The sequence below is a fragment of the Suncus etruscus genome, chromosome X (assembly GCF_024139225.1).
Source record: "Suncus etruscus isolate mSunEtr1 chromosome X, mSunEtr1.pri.cur, whole genome shotgun sequence".
In the NCBI taxonomy this organism is placed as follows: Eukaryota; Metazoa; Chordata; class Mammalia; order Eulipotyphla; family Soricidae; genus Suncus; species Suncus etruscus.
Window position 1 is genome coordinate 103,678,176 of NC_064868.1, and position 13,908 is coordinate 103,692,083.

Here is a 13,908-nt window from a genome sequence, read left to right on the forward strand (position 1 = left end):
GGATAAGAGAGGAAGAGTGCAGGCCCCACATTGGGACAATTTTGAAAGGAAGCTGACCCTGATGATGGGTGTGGTCCTGGATTGTTTATTCATGAAACCATGCCACTATCAGTACTGTAAATCACAGTGCTTAAAATATTTTATGTGGATAATATTGGTACAATAATGGGTTACAAAAACACTGATTTTTTATTTTACTTTATTTTTAGAATTTCTGGATCACACCTGGCAGCACTTAGGGGTTACTCCTGGTTCTGTCCTCAGAAGTTGCTCCTGGCAGGCTCGGGGGATCATATGGGATGTCAGAACTCGAACTGCTGGCTGTCCTAGGTCAGCTGCATGCAAGGCAAACACCCTATTGCTGTGCTATCTCTCTGGCCCCTGCTTTTTTTTAATTTTAACCACATGGAAAGTATAAAAATGAGTCTCAGTTACTGGGGTATCTTTATAATCATTCTCATTAATAAGTGTTTACACTGTGTATGTGAGAAAGAGCATTTTCGGTGCTGCTATATAACATATTGCATTCCCATTTTATAGAAGAAATTAAGCTCCCTGCAGTTAATCACCATGTGGGTGGTAACCTTGGGATCAAAACTAGGTCTTTCTGACTCTGTAGCCAAGCCATTTACTATATTAACCATTTTATGCCCACCTTTATTTTTTTCATGCTGGACTAATAGAATTCTATGACAGATGACTTTCTGCCTGAACACTTAGGAGAAATGGTCTTTACTCACTGTAGCTCTCCGCCCAGATCAGTATCCTCACAGATATTCAGTCCCATATAACCTGGCCTTTTGGTTTAGTTCTCCTATACTTTTCCCAACCCTTCACTCGCCCATTAACAAGGAATAATTCTTCCTTGCTGTCACTATAATTCTGCTCAGTCTTCAAAAGCTTAATTAAGAGCATTAATTGTTTGTATTGATACTAGGAGATTCTCAGAGAGCTCTGTTAGTCATTGATTCTATTATGAGAAATTAAGTATAGCAGTACAATTTAAAGAGTGCTTTGGAAAAATAGCTAAAATTTATTTAAATTCGGTTCTTGATTTGTCCACTTACTATGAGACCTGGGACAGGTTCTAAACTTCTCTGAACCCCAGTTTTAGTCTGGTAAATGAGAAATATAATCCCCATGTTTTTCTTGTACCTCAGTGAGTTGTTTAAAAATGTAAATGAGTTGGGGGTATGGAGGACTGGAGGTGAACACTTTGGTGGTGGTGAGGTGACATAACTGTGTACACTGAGACCATGGATGTCAGCACCATTGAAAATGCATTACATTTATAGAAAAAATTCATGACTTCATCTCTCCTGATAGCTGCATAATATTCCATTGTGTATATGTACCACAGTTTCTTTAGCCATTCATCTGTTGAAGGGTATCTTGGCTGTTTCTAGAGTCTTGCTATGGTAAATAGTGCTGCAATGAATATAGGTGTAAGGAAGGGATCTTTGTATTATATTTTTTGTGTTCTTAGGGTACATATTCCTAGGAGTGGTATAGCTGGATTGTATGGGAGCTTGATTTCCAGTTTTTGGAGAAATCTCCATATTGCTTTCCATAAAGGTTGAACTAGATGGCATTCCCACCAGCAGTGGATAAGAGTTCCTTTCTCTCCACATCCCTGCCAACACTACTTGTTCTCGTTCTTTGTGATGTGTGCCAATCTCTGTGGTATGAGGTGGTACCTCATGGATGTACATGGAATCTATTATGCTGAGTGAAATAAGTCAGAGAGAGAGAGATAAAGATGCAGAATGGTCTCACTCATTTATGGGTTTTAAGAAAAATGAAAGACGTTCTTACAATAATAATTTTCAGACACAAATGAGAGGAGGGCTGGAAGTTACAGCCCACCTCATGAAACTCACTACAAACAGGGATGAGTTTAGTTAGATAAATAATTACATTGTGAACTATCCTAACAATAAGAATGTACGAGGGAAAAAAAAAGAAAGCCTGTCTAGAGTACAGGTGGGGATAGGGTGGGAAAGAGGGAGATTTGGGACATTTGAGATGGGAATGTTTCACTGGTGATGGGTGGTGTTCTTTACATTGCTGAAACCTAAACACAATCATGTATATAATCAAGTTGTTTAAATAAAATATATATTAGAAAAAGAAAATGTATTACATTAATTATGATTTTAATCCCTATAAAGAAACAGTGTGGCAATTATGTTAAAATGTAAATGAGAAAGTACACTTATTAGCATGTGTTGTAAAATGTAAACTTGAGAAAGTGCAAAAATGAGATACTGTCGTGATATTCTCTAAGCATTTTTAATTAGAAAAGAGAACTACTTATCAATTATTTAGAAATAATTCCATCATATCCTGTGGAAAGGGCTCCAGTTTAGTCCTCAAAGCAAGTATTAGACTTGGCACAGGTTTTCTCAGTGAGTTGGCCAGGCTTCTTTCAGCAATAGAATCATATGTTCCTGATCTAAAAATTGACCAGTGTGGGCACAAAGAGGAAACCACTTTGTTTTCACTAGGTAATAGGGCAGCTCTCTTTGGCTACTCAGCTGGGGCCTTTTGTAATAGTACTTGCTTGCGGTGCCTCCCATTGGTTGAGCTAATGAACCACTAGGGAGCTGCTCTGAATTAAAAAGGTCATACCTGACATGAGCCATTTCGGCACAAACATCCTGTTCTTTTCCCCTCTTCAAGGGGGAGATTTTATTTAAGACCATCTGTGATTTGTCCAAAACTTAAGATTCTGTGAATGGCCCCTGCAAATAAATGTCAGGAGAGAAAACCTACAAGTAATTGCAAAATCCTGAAATGTGAGAGGTGAAATATTCTTTACAGGTTCTGGAGGCAAACTTCTTCATCTCACCAGTGAGGAAACTAACCTGCCATGTTAGTGACTTTGCCAAAAGGACATAGTAAATTTAGTGACAGGGCTGCTACTAGAAACCAAGTTTCCTCAAGCCCCCATACTTTTGTTTATTGTATTCCTCTATGACAGTTCATTTACGTTAAATGTTTCAAACTTTTTAACTGGCAGAAGTGTTTTAATAACACTTGCTAAATTTGAAGGAATGGTATCTTCCAAAGTGACTGGAATACCCCAATCCTATTTGAAGCAGGCCCAGATTTCTGCCCTCTCCACAGAGGCCACAATTCCACACCTTCCCATACTACATAGTATTTCTCGGTTGTTCAAATCTCCAGGAAAATGAATAGTTAATAGTTTTGTGTGCAGCTGGATGATGAAGTGGACATAGGAGTAGAAATAGGAAGAGTGAATATTTACTTTGCGATAAACCACAAAGATCTTGAATAAATTACTTAACTTACCTCTGTCAAGTGGAGCCCATAGTACTAGTATCACATCTATATATTTTCTCTCTGGACATCCCTTTCACCTTATATCATTCATTCAAAGACCTAGACTCCATAACCCATCCCCTTTAGAACTTTCAAAACAGTTGACTTTTCTCCATTTCCATGAAGACCCTTTCTTTTAATCAGCTTATCCTAGTGAAAAACTTGTAGTAGGCTGCTCCACAGTACCTTAGGTGTCCTGCACAACCTAGGACATCTAGCTGTGCTGTGACTCAGAATCTTGAGTAACTGATTTTCTTCTAACTAATACTTGGCTTTTAATGGTCAAACTATTAGATGGCAAAAGAGAAGTGATGTAGAAGTTACGTAATTCGGTTGCATTGCTGTTGTAAGTTTATGCAACAGTTTAATTCCCCAGGCTTCAAATAGAAAAGAAGACATAGAGAACAATCTTTACAAATTGGCTATTTTCTGTAAACTGCTTTATGAAACTACAGCACTGGAGCTATAAGGAAAATGTGAAAGTGTCAACTAAATCCAGGGTTAAATCTTACACTGGTCTTCTGGATTCAAGTGAGTGTCAGGCTAGAAGTACTTTCATTCAGCCAAAGTGTCCTTTTTTTCCCCTGTGTGTATATTGCTATTTAATCTTTTAGACACCTAAATTAAGCTGCTGTGGACTTCTGAAGATTCTAAAGCTTTCTTGTGGACAGACTTGAATAATGTAATTGAAAATAAATGTCTGGGGTGTGTACTAAATAAACACGAATGGATTATTGTATGCACTGTTTTTTTTTAACTTTCTTTTTTTATTTAAACATCTTGATTACATACATGATTGTGTTTGGGTTTCAGTCATGTAAAGAACACCACCCATCACCAGTGCAACATTCCCATCACCAATGTCCCAAGTCTCCCTTAGTTTACACAACTATAATGTTTTTAAGGTACAGTGTTAAACTCAAACCCTAAGCACTGATTCCTTTGAGTGTTCTTCTTCTAGCAAAGTTCACATAGTTGTTGATTATAAACTCCTCAACCAACCATTTTGAGTACCAAGGAGACTTTTGTAACATGGATTTACCCATGAGAGAGAAATAGCTTATTTTCATGGGCAGAGTAACTATGCCCTAAGTATGGAGTAGAAAAACACTAAAAATCAAGTAGCAAAGAAATGAATAGATTCCATGTTTCCAAAGTCATTCATCCTCAAAATTTGAGAGCAGCAAATAGAGCATAGAAAATTAGAATTCTCTGGACACATAAGACTGTTTAGCACTCCAGAGTGGGTGAAATTTGTCTACAGCTTTAAAATAAAGGCTTACTAGAACCCACTTTCAAATTTATTTAGAAATATAGTTGTATTATTTATTTTATAAAGTTTTATTAGAATACAACCACATCAGTTGTTTACACATGGTATCTGAGTCCTTTAGCACTATAGGAGCAAAATAGTTATGATAGAGACTCCATGCCCAACTTACCAAGTTATTTACAGTCTAAAATCTAGCTCATAATAGAAAGTTTGCCAGCTTCTGCTGTAGATGAAAAACTGTAGCATGGGCATTTATTTGAAAGCAGTTTATTCTACAGTGAAGATAACTCTTTGTAAATGTCCTAGAGAATTATAGTAGCTTTCTGTGTACTGCTTGCAAGTAAAAAAACGTGCACTGGTCCACTACTGACATTTGTACTTGTGTCACTTGTCTTATTTTAGCATGATTTGTGTTTAAGTAAATGGGCTTCCCTTTTTGTTCTTTGAAAATGTGGTTGTAAAATATGAATTTCTTAACCACTCAATGTTGCGGGTCACTAAATATTTTGAGGGTGGGAGTCAGAGGAAATACATGTTTAAAGGATCACCTAGCAACAGCATTTAGAAATGGATATGATACTTGTCTTAACTGATAGGGAAACATGTTTGCCACTAATAATGGTATACTCTGGGGTCTGCTGGGAAAAGACTCTGCAGTTGTTGATTTTAAGATAAAATAGAAATCTTATTCCTTTTCTTTTATGGCCTGTATTTTCATTCTGCTATGTCATTTGGAGTACAAATCAAGCCCTTTTTCCCTTTGTGTCATTGTTTGTAGTATCTAATATACTTCATGGTATCATACTTACAATGTGATAATTTTGGGTTTGTGAGTCATATCTGGCTTGCTCAAGGCTTACTCCTGGCTTGTGTATTCAGTGATCACTCCTCATGGGGCTTGCTGGATCATAAGTTGTGTGGGGATCAAATCTATATTGACTGCATTCAGGACAAGTGTCCTATCCACTGTACTATATCTTCAACCTTTATTTTGGCTCTTTTGTTGTTATTATTTTTGGTGGGTTATTTTTGAGGCCACACCAAAGGGATGTAAAGGGTCAGATCTTAGGTATCACTCCCAGTGGAACTTGGGAGACCAGCTATGGTGCCAGGGATTAAACCCAGGTTAGCCATGTGCAAAGAAAGTGTCCTACCTGTTGTCATTTCTATCAGTCCAGCCACGATCTTTGGCTTTTTATAAAGATTTTATGACATATGAACTTGTAAATATTTTTATTTCAAAAATAAAAAACAAGGGGAAAAGAGAAAAGTAGAACTTGGATGAAAATATAAAGGACACAGGGGCCAGAAAGATAAAACAGCTTGTGAGACACTTTCCTTGGATGCACCCAACCCAAGTTTTATCCCTGGAACGCCATATGGTGATCCCCAAGCACTGTCAGGAGTGATCACTAAGTACAGAATCTGGAATAAAGCCTGCGTACTGCTCATTGTCGCACAAAAGACAAAAACAAAAGAAAAAAAAAAGTATAAAGGTGATACAGTTTTCAGCTTCAAGTTAATTTGTAAGTTGTATAACTACAATCCTACAAAAAATTTTAACAAAATTATTTTTCTGCGTATGCTCTAAGTATTCAGAAGAGTGCATGATAATACTCAATAGTTACAACACCCAGAGAAAGCATTTGGACATTTTGGTGCATATTTTTTGGCCAGCATGTCTATTGTTTTTAGTAAAAGTAATTGAATTATATTGTATCTACTAATTTTTAATCGCCATATGTATTTATTCATGCATCTTGTTATCTTTCCATGCATTTGTAAACATAGATCAATACCATCATTCTTTCTTAGTGTCTACAAAATATTTGATTACATAAAAATTAAACTTATTTCATCAGACCTCTTATTGGACAGCTGAATTGTTCCTAATATATTTTCATCTTATAGCAATGCCAAAATAGGCATTCATCACCTGTACATCTTTTTACGTTTGTATTTTTATGCTACTTCCCAATTCTTTAGAAATCATGAGTTACTTTTGTGATATTAGATTAAAAAATGTCCTCCAGCCATCTCTCCTAGGATCAAAGTTTTCATGAATGGCAAGTGTTTTCAGTTATATTAATGTAGACATGGTGCCAGCGGGACTAGGGGGTCCCCACCTGAGAACATTAAATAACAATGTTGCCACTTAAAACATGTGCATCTCAATAGGTTTTTGTGACAGCTTCTAGCTTCATTAAGTATTAATGAGTGATGGCAAAACACTGCTTCAGGAGAACATAATGGCCCAAAGGAAACTTGAAGGCTCTCTTGAAAAAAAAAAGCATAAGGACACAAAAATAATAACCACCCCACCACCCCCCATTTCTGGAAGTGTTGAGTTTCTGATGGTGATAAGAGAGCTGGCAGCCAGAAGGGAAGGTGAAGGTGTCTTTCCTGTAGAAATGAGCTAAATGCAAAATGAATTCACATGTCTGAGAAGTTCCTCTGTGCCCCAGTGCACATTCCGGAAGAAGGAAAGAGTGCACAGAGCTCTCCCTGCACTGTTCCGGTGCAACAGCTAGATTTCAATTGTTGCAGCAGGTACCCAAATGAACATGGCTCTTAGTTCACCTTTAGAATGCCTTAATTAGTGTACATGGGTTATTCACCTAACTCCAAGAAAGTGCTGATTATAAAGAGTCTTCCCAGGCCTCTTTCAGTGAATTTGTCAAACAGGGAGTCTGTCTGTGTATGAGGAGGCCTAAAAGTCAGTGCTAATCAAATTGAGTTGTTTAATGGTGTCAAGAAACAGATCTGAGCAGCAGCAAGGAAGACTAGTTCATGGTAGGAAGCTTTCCACAAGAGTAGTGGGATTCTCTTCAAGGCAGAGAAGTAACCATTATGACAATTAGAGTTGGGAATGATCACTCTGGACAAGAACTGGGTACTGAAAGGAGTTAAAGCGATGAGTATGATACCCCTTCAGAAAGAATATTGCAAACCACAGTGTTTAAAAGGAAAATAGGAAAAGTCGAAGAGAGACATTAACAGAGAAAAAGAGAGAGAGAGAGAAGAAAAAAAAAGTCCGCCCCACAGGCAGGCAGTGGGGAGAGCAGAAGAGGGGCATTGATGGCGGGAAATGTGCACTTGTAAGGGTGTTGTACATTGTATGACTGAAACTCAATCATGAACAACTTTGCAATTGTGGAAAAAAACAACTGTATTATAAACAATCTCATAATCACAGTGTTTAAATAAAGTAATTTAAAAATAAAGAAATAAAACCAAAAAATGAAAGTCTACAATTGTACAATGACAATTGTGAAATTTGTCAATAACAGGAATGTGTTCTAAGATCTGCGATATTAGGCAGTTTTATTGCTGTGTAGGCAACATTCAGAGTGTGATCACACAAATTAATTCATGTAGCCCATGATGCACCTACATTATAGGGATCACTATTGCATATACTATCCCTTAGTGGTGGAAGTAACTGCCTGAAAATACTCTGTCAGTGGTGGAAAAAAATGTATTCACCCTGTAGAGATCCACAATCCAGATGGAAACGCAGACTGGTTTTAAATATTCTGCGGAAATATTCTTTTATGAACAGTTAGCATTTAAATAAAAGGCCTCAGGGGCTTGAGAGACTCCAGTGGGTAGGGAACTTGCCTTGCATACTGAGGTTTGACCCCTGGAGTCCCATGTGGTTCTTTGAAACCGCCAGGATTGATTCTTGAGCACAGAGCCAGGAGTAACCCTTGACATTGTTGGGTGTGGCCTCAACCAGAAATAAATATTAAATAAATGGAAGATGTCAATACTCAGATGCTCATTAGCCACACTTTGCCTTTCGTTTATTGAAATATTGTATAGCATCCAGGATACATAAAGAAATGCCCAATTATTCAGATACTTGAAGCAAAAACTTACTGCTTCCTTCCTTGCCAAATCTCTGAGTTTGAGACTTTTCTTGCTCTCCCTTTCAGGCCTCCTTTCTCCTTTGTAATGAGTCTTTAACAAGAAAACCCTCCTCTGGCTGCTCCTCCTGAGGCAAAGGGAAGAATACTGTTTCCCTTGACATCCTATATACTTAAACAACCCTAAAACATCATAGGCCTAAAATTCAGTTTTCAAAAACTTTGTAAATCACCATTATTTAATTTTTTTAAATGATCTTTCAAAATCATCCTGGTTTCCATCAACAGAGCTGCTGCAAGGACTTTGAGGAATATTGCTAGTTCTTAACTCTAACCCAGAACTTTCTACTCTTTAGCAGTTGCTTTACACACCGGCCAATGGCTATGAGGAGCAATAACTAATATTCTAGTGAAAGGAGAAACTACTACCAGTGCCTTTACTTTCCTATACTGAGACAATCGGGAGTATATTGGTTTGGTTTTGATTTCCCACACTGGAAACCATGATATAGTATGGAAAACATGTTTGTACTATATGAGTCATTTGTACTATATGAGAGACATTTCTCCTGCAAATTTTCTGTCTAGACACAGCTTTTTTCCCATTTTTTTTTTAAATTTTAGATTTTTTTAATTTTAAAAAAGCAGGTAGGGTGGTTGCCTAGCTTGTGGCCACCCATGTTTGATCCCCAGCAACCCATATAATTGAGCCTACCATTAACATCTGAGCAATGCCAGGTATGGCCCCAAAATTTTAACAAAAATAAAGTTTTTATTTTGATACCATTGAAGATGCATCATGCAGTCATAGGAAATATTATGGAGAGAGTTTGAGTACCATTCATCCAGTAACATCTTGCAAAACATCACAACCATATTATTGACATTGGTTCAGTCAAAAAGCACAATTCCAATACTACAAGGCTCCCATAAGTTGCAGCCCCTCACACCCACTTTGCACAGCTACTAAGATGTCCTCCTTTTATAATGTCATAAATGGAATCGTACAGTATGTAGCCTCCCCAGACTGGCTCTTTTTTCACTTACCTAATTTTACTTGGGATTTACTCAGATATGTATGTATATTGAGTTGACTTATAGATTGTATGGATGCGCCATAATAGTTGAATATTCATCCAATGAGAATATCTTGAATTTACTCATTTTTTCTATTGTGCATAAAACCATTATACACATTTATATTTATGTTGGGGCTGGAATGATAGTGCAGTGTGTAGGGCATTTGCTTTTACCTGGCCAACCCAGATTCGATCCCCAGCATTCTATATGATCCCTTGATCACTGCCAGGAGTAATTTGAGCACAAAGCCAGTACTAACCCCTGAGCATCACTGGGTGTGGCCAAAAAAGAAAACAAAAAAAACTATTTATAGGTATGCCTGTAATGCTCAGGAGCTATTCCCAAATCAGTGCTAAGGGCCTTTCCTGAAAGTGCTCAGGTAGCAAACTTGGACCTCACGCATGCCAAGGCATGTGTCCCAGCCTATTGAACTATTTCTCTAGCCTCTGTATAGGTATTTTTGGTGTGAACACAAGTCTTTATTTTATTGGGAAATTTGTGAAAACAACTGCTGGATTATTTTATTAGTTTATGTTGAATAATTTGGGAATATTTGCATATTTATTTTTCTTGTTCTTCCCGTCCATTTTTATTGAGGGACTATGAGTTACAGTACCATTAATAATAGCTTCATGCAGACATCATTCCAACACCAGAGTGCTTGCTGCCCTCCATCAGTATCCCATGAATCCCTCCTAACTCTAATCTCTAGACCAGCTCTCCAGTTCTGATGCCATCGGCCATTTACTGTTCCCTTGCTAGTTGTCTTTATGTCTCTTATGTGAGAGAGCTCATTCTGTATATGGACCTCTCCTTTGGCTAATGTCACTCAGCATGATACTCTTCAAGTTCCATCCACATAGCAGCAAATTGCACTTTATCTTTTATTATAGCTCAATAGTATTCAATTGTATATAAAAACCACAATCTTCTTTTTTGTTTTTTGGTCCACACATGGTAGCACTCAGCTGTTATTCCTGGCTCTGTGCTCAGAAATTACTCCTCGTAGGTTCAGGGGACCATATGGGATGCCGGAGATCAAACCTGAGTTGGGCATATACAAGGCAAATGCCCTACTCACTGTGCTATCACTCCAGCCCCAAACCACAATTTCTTATCTAGTTATCAAACTTTTCCAGAGTGTCTGTACCTTTTTGATATTTCTGCCAGCAATATGAATGATTGAGTCTCTTCACATCCTTGCCAGCACTTGGTGTGGTAGTTTTTTAATTTTAATTTTAGCCATCTATCCATATTAGATCAAACCACGGTTGGACATGTGCGTGGCAAGTATGAGGTATATGACTTAGGTTAAGTTTCTTGTTCTTTTTTACTTTTTACTTTTTTATTTTTGAATAATTTCTTTAAGAATCATGGTTACAAACATGTTTGTAATTGGATTTCAGCCATAAAATGCTCACCTACCTTCACGAGTGCAACTTTCCTGCCACCATTGTCCTCCATTTCTCTCCCAGCTATTTCCTGCCTGTCTTTGAGACAGGTGTTGTATTTCTCTCTCTATCATTCTCTTGGTAGTTGTTAGTATAGTTATTTCTCTAACTACATGTAACACTCTGTGGTAAGCTTCAAATTATGGGCTGGACCTTCCTGTCCTCATTTCTATTGTCTCTGGGCATTATTACTATACTGTTTTTATTTGTCTTAAATCCCACAAATGAGTGAGACTATTCTGTGTTGAGCTTTCTATATGACTTATTTTGGTCAACATAATAGTCTCCATATCCATCCACGTATAGGCAAATTTCGTGACTTCATTTTTTTCTAACAACTGTGTAATATTCCATTTTCTAGATGTACCACAGTTTCTTTAGCCACTCATCTTCTTTCGAGCATCTGGGTTGTTTCTATATTTTGACTATAGTAAAAAGTGCTGCTATGAACATAGGAGTGCAGAAGGCATTATTGTATTGTGTTTTTGTGGTTGGAGGGTATATCCCTCGTAGTTGCTTTTACTTTTTTTTAAATTTTGGATCATATCCTGAAGTACTTAGTGTGTACTCCCAATTAATGAGTGAGCAAGGGATTGTTGACCGATCCACTTACACCATCCACTTACAAAACATGTGTTCTAGACTTTTGGGCTATCTCCTTGTCCCAGGTTTCTTTCTTTACAATTTTTGGGAGATCACACCTGGCTATACTCAGTGGTTACTCCTGGCCATGGACTCAAGAATTGCTCCTGAACTACCCCTGGAGGTGTGTGGGATTCTTGGGATAAAATTCAGGTTGGCTGTGTGCAGGGCAACAACCTTACCCATTGTCCGGCACTCAACTTGTGATACTTCTAATACATGGAAATTACAAGGAACTTTCTAGCAATTGAACTAGATGTCTGTTTAGCAATGATGGTCTTGGTGTTTCTCAATTTGCTCTAGGTCAGTGCTTTATAAATTCTTCCCAAAATGACTTTGTTTCTTATACAGGGAGTGTTTTGGTTGATTATCAAACCTTGAGATTTACACTTTATTCTTCTCTCCTATTTAACAGCTTGCTTTCCATTTCGGATTCATTGAGATTTGGGGAGGTAATATTGTGGTTTGAAGTTATTGGAGGGTCACAGAAGCATGAAGGAATAAAGAAAATAAAGGTGGAAATGTAATGGTTAGTTAATAATTACACACAGAGAGAGCAGAGGTTGAAGCACTTGCAGTTGCACCCCTGGTTTAAATCCCAGCACTACATATGGTCTCCGAGCATTACCAGGTGTAGTCCCTGAGAACTGCCAATTTTGTCCACACAGAATAAAAGTAGGAAAATCTAAAGCAATTAAGCAGGCTAAATTTGGAGCTGAGAGGCAAAAACAAACAAACAAACAAATAACTCTTACAACAACAGAGCTCTGGTTATCTTAAATTTCTAATGTTTTAGCTCCTACCCTAGCTCATATGTTCTGAATAGTTGTTCTTTCTCTTATAATTGGGGAGAGAGAAATCAGACATCAGTTGCCCATTGTTTCCCTATGCCTTTTATCATCCCACTCTACATCCTGTGTAACATCAGAAAAAAAAAGCTATTTTTCTCTAGTGCCAACTCTGCTACTCCAGATCTGTTCTGACGACCGAATTCAGGTCACTGTCACCTACCTACTTTCCACCACCTTCACTGCACCAGTTGGGATAGGGACAAGCTTTTTCCTAATGTCTAATATATAGGAAATTGCAGTGGGAGGCAGAATTTAGTAGTTTAGAGCAAGCACAGGCTTTGGATTAGAATACAAAACTTTCTTCTGCCATTTGTATGATCTGAAGGAAGGTGCTTCACTTCTCTGCACACACATCATTTAAATGGAAATGGAAATAATTATCGCTGTCACTCTAGAGTGTTGCAAGGACTAAGTATAAGTAATGTACACAACATAATACCTAGGGTCAAAGAAGAAAACCCGGGTTCAAATTTTGGTCTATTCTTTACTAGTTATAAGATATTCGAACAGTTTACTTCTGTATTCAACTACCAGTATGTTTCTCCATTAGATGAGAATCACAATACCTCCCTCATAAGGCTTTTACAAATAAAAAGTACATGGTTACCAGAGAGATAGCACACAGGTAGGACATTTGCTTTGCCCGTAGCAGACCCAGGATGGTTTGAATCCCAGCATCCCATATGGTCCCCAGAGCTTGCCAGGAGCAATTTCTGAGCGCAGAGCCAGGATTAACCCCTGAGCACGGTGTGACCCAACCCTCCCCAAGAAAAGTACAAATAAAATACTTAGTGCAGTGGTTAGTGCAGAGAAGGTGTTCAGTGGTTGTAACTACACAGAGATTTGCCCATCAGAAATTATTCTGTGTATGTTAAATCTGCTCTTTTGTTCATTGTTTTATTCTTCCTGTCTTCCCCACATCTACCCTAGTTTTCCTATACCAGTTCTTCTGCCTACAGAAGTAATTTAATATTTTGACCAGCCAATTGCCTGCTGATCCAGCAAACAGATATAGGCCATCAGCTAGATATTCCTCTCAGCACAGAGACCCTAATGAAATGAAGACACAAGGTTTAAGTTATGTTGTTCTGGCTTATGACAAAGGTTTCCATCACTTAGCAAAGGACTAATTTCCTTAGTAGTTACACAATTGCTTCTTTGAAGTTTCTCATACACCTAGGGAGGAAAGAGGCAACTCAGACTTCTAAATCATCCTGAACCAAAATCTCATTGGATTTCCAGTCTTTAGATTTAGACTGGTATGAAAAGGAAAATGAGAGTAAATGTTATTAAAGAGAGCACATTTTTCCAAAGTCAGTGCAATGTGCCTGTGACAGAATGTAGCTAAAAATGCTTCTCCCTTATTGAAAAAGAAAAATTATGTTCTTCATAAACAT

General features: G+C 37.7%; 1 protein-coding gene and 1 non-coding gene across 2 annotated transcripts in view; both read left to right on the forward strand.

The window, feature by feature from the left end:
- ENOX2 (ecto-NOX disulfide-thiol exchanger 2) overlaps positions 1-13,908 on the forward strand; it is a 257,188-nt gene that overhangs the window by 76,796 nt on the left and 166,484 nt on the right. The gene's annotated exons all lie outside the window — the stretch shown is intronic.
- On the forward strand, positions 4,864-4,993 carry LOC125999723 (small Cajal body-specific RNA 24). Its single transcript, XR_007492200.1, has one exon. It is a non-coding gene; the product is annotated as a small Cajal body-specific RNA 24 (non-coding RNA).